Source organism: Nicotiana tabacum, chromosome 10, assembly GCF_000715075.1.
Source record: "Nicotiana tabacum cultivar K326 chromosome 10, ASM71507v2, whole genome shotgun sequence".
NCBI classification, from domain to species: domain Eukaryota; kingdom Viridiplantae; phylum Streptophyta; class Magnoliopsida; order Solanales; family Solanaceae; genus Nicotiana; species Nicotiana tabacum.
The window spans coordinates 150,708,558-150,716,900 of NC_134089.1; the positions used below are offsets into that span (position 1 = coordinate 150,708,558).

Sequence of the window (8,343 nt, forward strand, 5' to 3'; positions counted from 1 at the left end):
TTGGGTAAAAACCGATAACCCAATAAGAATGATGTAATTTACTAATTTACCCTTAAGTATATACTAGGGTTATTTACTTTCCTAATTCCCTCTTCACTCTTCACTCTTCAGTCGTTTGTCTCTCAGTTCTCATTCTTGTTTCCGTCGCAGCCCCCAAGAGTCAAGACGCAAGACTCACCACCAGTTCTCCGCCAGACATCAGTAGATACTGCACAGAAGTGGGAGCGTGCTTTTGTTAAGAAACAATAAAAGTTGGCAGTTTACACGTTCTGGCAGTTTGATTTCTTTGTTTTATATATTGCAATTTTTTTTAGTTGTTTTATATTATAGGGTAAACCGATAACCGAACCGATAACGATATATAATCGATTAACCGATAACCGATAACCAATATCTTATCGGTTTGGTTATCGGGTTATGATATTTGTAAACCGATAACCGATAGGCAAAACCGATAATGCAAAACCGAACCGAACCGACCGATGCCCACCCCTATGTCATATTGCTCACTAATTCCTTTTAAAGTCTGGGCCTGAACAAATGGGCCTCAATCATGGCCATGATTTTTCAATATCCCATTATCAATTTCGTCAAAAAAAATCATAAGAGCAAGAAATTACATAAATTCCTACTTAACTTCAATTGAACTTAGTTAAACATGAACATCACATTATCACTTATCAAACAAAAATAAAGAATCGCAGATTCCATTAAGCTATACATTATAAATCCTAATCTGCTTGGTTCATTAGAGGTCATTTACTCATTCCATCTTTGACGGAAAAGTTGTGCAAAAAGTATCATCATTTCTTCAAACTTCTAACTCTCAAAAGTTATTACTCAAGTAATCCACCTAAAACTCTTTTAAGCAGATTCCAAAAGGACGAAGTGGTTTCCAGATCAAAATCCTCGTGTTTTTAGCTTAACCTTCAAATTAAAGAAATCTTTATTAGGCGACCTCAAGTCCATTTCTTCATAAATAGTCTAAAACCTTACAATCTCCAATAGGAAAGCAATAAAATGAACACACTGGTTTTCTAATGGCTAACATACATTAGATCAAATATATGTCGACTTAGCCATAGCTAACAAGTAAATTTCCATTTCTGACTTAAACACAAAGAAATCACCACGGGCAAGCTAAATTTGGATCATTTTCATCTAAAATAAATTGCACAAAAGGAAATAGTGAATCATGGATATTCATGGGGATTATGAAGGATCGGTAGGATCTCAAGCCTTAAAGCATTACAAACCAATTAATAGGGAAATTCATAAACCACAACTCAACTTCACTACCAGCAATCATATCATCATGAAAACTTCATTCATTTCTAAGCCCATAAGGAGTAGGCAAAATGTTTGGAAAAGATGAATACAGAGAAAGGATTAGAGCCCAATAGAGCTGAAAACTCCAGAGAGAAAAATCAGCTTCAAAGCAAGCAACAAGCACAACCAAACATGCCAGAAAAAGAACAGCTTCAAATATATGCCCTGAAATTCTAACAAGGACTCGAAAAGCTGAAACCTCATCTTTTTTGAAGTTTTCTTGAGAATGTTTCTTCGGATTCTTAGCTTTTGTAATTGTTCTGTGTGTAAAGATGCATAGATCAAACAATGCTTAATATGGAGGTGTATGTGAGCTTCTATGCATAAAAATCAGAGGCTGTGAAAAGAATCTGTTAGCGCCCCCCCCATATAGTTTAGGAAAATGGCATCTTTGCAACTGAATTGGACAACTATCATTTTTAGATATTTTTTCTTATTTACAGCATCTTTTCTTAACCAATTTGGACAACTGTCAATCATAGATTCTTTTCCTATTTTTCTCAACCCCTTAACTTCTGAAATTAACCCCTTTTGACGTCTGATTTACTGCATTTTAACCCCTTCCAAACTCTTCTAAAACTTTTTATCAACTAAAAGAAAGATTCCATAAGTTTCTATCTCATTTACCCCACTCAAGTTGTAATTAATACCAACTAGTGTCTTTACCTCAACCTACTGTCCTCTTTTATCCCATAGAATCAATATTACTAAATAATAATTAATTAATCTAAATTAATATTAAGCTATCAAGTACAAATTAATAACAATCAGCAAACTAGTTGACCTATCAATTAACCACATGCGTAATTAAAACCATAACCTAATTAACCGATTAAACTTTAAGTAGAACTAAATCAAATAAATATTCAGAAAGCTAAAACATTTTCAATTATTAACCTAAGCATGCTGTCAAACTAATAATTAACACACTAAGACATAGAATTAACAACTCTAAGGAATGAAGAAAAGAAGTAGAGGATTACCATGTGAAACACTATGGACCGAAAAGAAAAGAATTTCGGACGATGGCCGGCATCGCCACACAAGCACTGGCTTATGCTTGAGAGTGTAACTAATGTTGTATGCGACGATATTAGCCATAATCCGGTCAACATCAAAGGACTCCCAATAGTTCTGGCCGGTCAATAGTGAATTGACCGGCAACCGACGACCTTGAAACGAGACAAAACCAATGGCAACTTATAGCACTCAATGAGAGAAGTCTATTGGTGTTGGTTTTAAGCCCAAACAAAACGGGATTTGAGAAAAAATCGAAAAGGGGTGGATTTATGTTTTAGGATTTCCTAGATTTAAAAATTAAGAGATTCTGGAGGTTTTCGAAAGAAATAACGGAGGGATATGGGATGAGAAGGAGGTGGGGATTGTGGGGTAAAGATTTTTGGGAGATTGGGGTTGTTTGAAGCGGCACCGCCAACAAAGGGTCTTGGGGCGGCTAGGGTTTGGGAGGGGATTTGGGAGAGATGAGGGAGATGAGAGTGAAGTGTTTGTTTAGGGTTTGGGTAAGGGAGCGGGTTAATTTCGGATAGTTAAATCTAAAAGGGGGTTAGCTTTAGGACCGTTGGATGGGGCTTGATGGACGACAGAGATTCAAATGGGTGAAACGGCATCGTTTTGGTGGTTTAAAGGGGAACCGGATTGGGTGTGAGTATTGGACTTGACGAGATGGAGGGAATTGAGCCATTGAAATTGTTTGGTGACCCAATTCAAAGTAAAGCCCAAACAAATCCTTATTTCCCTTTCTTTATTTCTTTTTTCTATATGATACCCAATAAACCTTTGCATAATTAAACCATTAGAACCAAACTATCTAAAAATTAACTAATAATCGCAGTAATTGAATAATTAACTAATATGTAAATAAAAAATTAGTAATGTAATTTTGTTGTAATTTTCATGTATTAATTCTAACGATTAATGACTGATTAATTCCTAAAATGCAATTAAATCTAAAATATCATGAATGAAGATTTAATTTTTTTAAAGGTATTTTCTATGATTTTAAGATATTAAATATGCAACTAAATGCAAATAAACAATTAACAAGAAACCCCTAGAAATTCTATAAAAATTAAAAACAATTAGAAAAAAAATTATTTTTTTGTGAATTTGTAGGAGTATTTTTCGTAGAGCAAAAATTACGTGCTCACGGCTGCCCCTCTTTGCTCGACAACATGAAATTTTTTTGGGTAAAGATAAAATGAGCAATTATGAGCAATTTTTGCCCGTTAGACACTCCATTTGAAAGCATTTTGAAAAAGTTTGACCGAATCTTACTTCGGAGGTTCCCTACATATCCTTGGCTATAAAGAAATCAGGTCAGTGTAGTTCTGGGAGTTTGGTAGCTGGGACTACCAAAAAACTGTGATTTCATTGTTGTTGTTGTTGTTACTGCTTGCTGAACTCCTTATTGCACCAAAATCAAAATGAAAAAGAAACTAAACAAGCCTATCAGCCAAGAGTTACAAGATTTCTATTTATGAGTCTTCTGAAACTTGATCTTGAGTCTTTACTGATTTTTTATACAAACTCTGATTTGGAACTTGAGAAAAAGAGACTAAGTCTAGGAAATTCAGGCCAATAAGGAATTGGGGTGAATTCAAGAGATTGATAGCCCCAATTAAAGGGTTAAACCTAGAGATAGTAATACCCCACTTGAGCCAATTTTGTTTGCATTATTTGAACACCCAATTGAGCTTGAGAAAGTCAATTAGGGCAAAGTCACTCAAACTACCGAAAGGTATAGAGTGAGTAGTTATGTGCAATGGCTATATCATGATTCCAATTCTAATAATTTTGCCCTAAGTTTTAGATCCCGTTGGATACTCACCTAGGTATAAGTCACTTCCCTAGTGCATTTTTACCAATTAAGAAAACCTTACAAAAATATCATACTTAGTTTAATTTCCTGCATCATTAGTATAAAAGTATAATAGTGAACAAACAAAGAATGATTGGAAGTGCAATTAAGGACATTGCACATTGCTAGATTAGATAGGAACCCAATTCCAAACCTATCTTAACTCTCTATGGATTCGATCCCGACCTTTCGGGTAAAAGCTGCATCGACCGCTCTTGCCACTCTATAGTGGTGTAGGCTTGGAACCGATCATCCACCACATATGGAGTCTTAGTGTCACGACCCCAACCCCGGTCGTGATGGCGCCCAACACACTGCTAGGCAAGCCTGACCAACTAACAACCTCAATCCGTTTTCTTATAAAAAAAATCATTATCAGCTAACACAGTTAAATTGATAAATTACCCTAATAAGAGTTTAAGACAACGAGTTAAATATGCGGAAATTCAAATGATAATACTACTACATAGCCCATACAGATATGGTGTCACAAGTCTCGAGCCTCTAGTACAAGTTTAACATCCTAATACATAATCAGTCTAGGAAATGCAGATAAAACGAAAGGATAGAAGGGAGAGATCCGGGCTGCGGACGCCGTACAACTACCTCGATGCTCCCGGATATGAACTAATCGACTGAAACTCCTCACTCAGCCTCTGGAACACCTGAATCTGCACGCAAGGTGTAGGGAGTAATGTGAGTACTCCGACCCAGTGAGTAATAAGCATAAATAATGACTCAGAATAAAAAATCACGGAAAACACAGAGTAATCTATAATGCGGCAGTTTTAAACAAGTAATATGAGAGCAATAAACCAATGGAACGAAATATGGTAATGCTACAACAAATAAGCAGTTAAGTGACAGACATATAAAGAAAATCAACACATAGAACGATACCCTATAGTACCCGCTGTAGGTTGTCACGACCCAAACTGAAGGGCCATGACTAGCACCCGACCACACTTGCCGAGCACCAACGTACATTTCATCTAACCTTCATTATTATCTTTTAAGGCTAAAGAGATCAATATAAATGGTAGACCTAGATCATGGACAACCAGCAATAAAATATGACGGCATGAACATACATAGCAGGGGATGACCAGACAATCAAGAAACTACATATAAGGTATGAGCTACCACGCTACTATGAAAGACTATACAACAAAAACTAGCCGACAAGGCATACCAAACTATACATGAGCCGACACCTGTCTATGAGCCTCTAAAAGAACATAAGTGTTGCAACATAGCCGGAACAGGGCCCCGACATACCCATAATGTCTATAACAAAAATTGCATACCAAGACCAAGGCAAGTCCGGAGAAGGGATCTCGCCAATCACCGCTGAACTGGACAGTCTACTGTGGTGGGGGAGCTGCACCTGTCTGTCTATCAGGACCTGCAGCACGACATGCAGCGTCCACAAATAAAAGGACGTCAGTACGAATAAAGTACTGAGTATGTAAGGCAAGGAACCATAAATACGATCAGTAATGTAAGCAAGGATAAAGAATATACCACCTGTAACATCTTAGTACCTCTGAGGGCTACTTACATGAAATGCATGATACATATGTATAAATACATAAACCTTTAAAGCATTCGCCTCTGTGGGCATCATCATCATCATATCGTACCCGGCCATAATAGGCTCGGTAGAATCGTACCCGGCCACGTGGAGCTCGGTAAAACCCAACTGATCAGTGGTTGCACAATAGGTGCCGTACCCGGCCAACTATAGCGTGGCTCGGTAGAGCAAAATAGATACATATATATAATGCATGCTCGACTCATGGAATCACATTCTAAACCTTTCGGAGTGACGTAAGGTCGGTATCCTCTATACACGTTATTAGGACTAACTCTTCACTATGAACCTTATAAGATTTAGGAAGTACGAACAACATTGATAACATAAGAATAAGAGAAGTAACATTAACATTAATCGTTCCATAAGAGGGAAAACAATGTAAGTACTGCTAGCTTCTAAGAGTAGAGTATCTTGGAAGCTCGTTCATTACATTATGTACAATCGGAGTCGTGCAAAAGAAGGAAAGGGATAGCCTCACATACCTTGTATATACTTCCCCAATCTCAAGCTATGCAATTGTCAAAACTCCTTAGTCTACAATAAGAGAAACGATACTATCGTTATCATTTAAGCGTCATAACTATTATGTATCGACCACAACCTATTTTACGATGAAACGGACAGCACCTCCCCTATATATATGACCTCACACCATTCAAAATAGTCACCAAACAGCCCAAACAACATCAATAATAAACATATTGAGCCTCCCAATATAGTCCACACACAGCCTAATCACTCCATACATACGACGACCACCATAGTCGTGTCAAACAATCTGGAAATGTTACGAATAACTATCAGCCCATAACCCTACATATATATGGTGTTTCCCCACACCCTTCCTCCTCCAAAACTCCACAAGATAGTAGTAAAATACGCAGCCCAACAACAACGCAAAACAGTCCACAAAACAATAACATTACTACCAAACCTTTCGATATATATCTCACAAGTTCTAGCTTCAATGGCTTAGCCGCAACTTGGATAATCTTAAATAAATATAGAGTAAGAGGTTCCTTACCTTTATACAGAAATAACAACTCCAATTTGACCTTAAATTTCCATGAAATATCCCTCCAATGCTGCCACACAACAAAAAAAACGAAACTAGCGATCAATTAGTGTTTTTCGGCACTAGAATTACTTTAGAAGGCTTGAAATCACCTAGGATTGATATTAAGAACATGAGGGAGTATTTAAAGAACATAAACCCTTTAAAACAACCTCCCACACGGGCTGGAACGACACAAAAATGAGCAACAACAAGAAGAACAAGAGACTTACTAGCGCCACGGAATTCCCGACACTTGATTTGTGTTGTTTGCCCTTTTTGGGTCTTGAATCTTGAGAGAACCTTGAGAGGATGTTCCTAGGGTTCTAAGGTCTGAAAATAGTGAAAATAAATGACTTAAAACGGGTTGTAGTCATCCTATATAGGTCCAAATATGTTAAACCGACTTAGTGGGCCCCATAGAGGTGCTTGGCGCAGTCTCGCGAAAACGCGAATATCTCTCTACTCTGAGATCGTATCGATGAACGGTTTAATGCGTTGGAAACTAGACTCATAGATCTTTAATTTGGTGGGCATATCACCCCGTAATTCCTTGTAAATATTGAGAAAAGATTAGAAACATTTGACCTAATGTTTAAGTAAAATTATGAACCTAAGTTGCGACAACTTTTGTCGACTTTTGTTTCATAACTCGTTTGACTTAAAGACTTATGATACGGATATTATATGATTAAAATACCTTAATAAATGACCTCTTGAGTGTATTAAGCACCGCTAGATTACCTGAAAATACGAGTTACAACATCCTTGATTCGTTTAACTTCTAATACTGGTTAATCACTCTTATACACTCTTGTATCACTTAAGACCAATAGGATTGACTTCTTATCATCTCAAAGATAATTCCTTCTTGGATTTATGTTAACTAATATATGGCATGAACTAACACATGTGGATATGGGTTGTAACACCCTCCCCCCTTAGGAACATTCGTCCTCGAATGTAAGGGTTTATGGGGAGTTTAAATCATCGTGGATTCCAATGGTAATTTCCGATCAATTTTCCCCTATAAAATGGTCACTATAAAAACTTGCAAGTAATTAAGCCCAACATATGGTTTCACAAGTCTACACAAAGCATTATGCGTATTTACATTATCTACATATCATCATTTTGTATTAAGGAGGAGTATTCTCAAATTATTGCTTACCTCATAGAGCCGTTTCTTCTTCCAATGTATCCTGTCTTCCACCAGCATCCTTGTTATCTTCATTCTGGAATAAGTAAGGGTATTTTGACTTCATCTCCTTTTCTGCTTCCCATGTCATTTCTTCCATATTTTTGTTCCTCCACAATACTTTGACGGAAGCTACATCTTTTGTTCTCAGCTTGCGGACTTGCCGATCTAATATCGCCACTGGCACTTCTTCATATGATAGGTCCTCTGTAACTTGTACATCTTTGATAGGGACGACTCGAGAAGGGTCTCCAATACATTTTCTCAACATAGATACATGGAATACC

At 37.1% G+C, this 8,343-nt stretch overlaps 1 long non-coding RNA gene across 1 annotated transcript; it reads right to left on the reverse strand.

Annotated features, from left to right (window-relative positions):
• Nucleotides 1-616: 616 nt before the first annotated feature.
• On the reverse strand, nucleotides 617-2,843 carry LOC107827892 (uncharacterized). The gene is made up of 2 exons (XR_012695821.1): nucleotides 2,313-2,843; nucleotides 617-927 (listed from the first exon to the last, which is right to left on the reverse strand). It is a non-coding gene; the product is annotated as an uncharacterized LOC107827892 (long non-coding RNA).
• Between the last annotated feature and the right edge of the window lie 5,500 nt (nucleotides 2,844-8,343).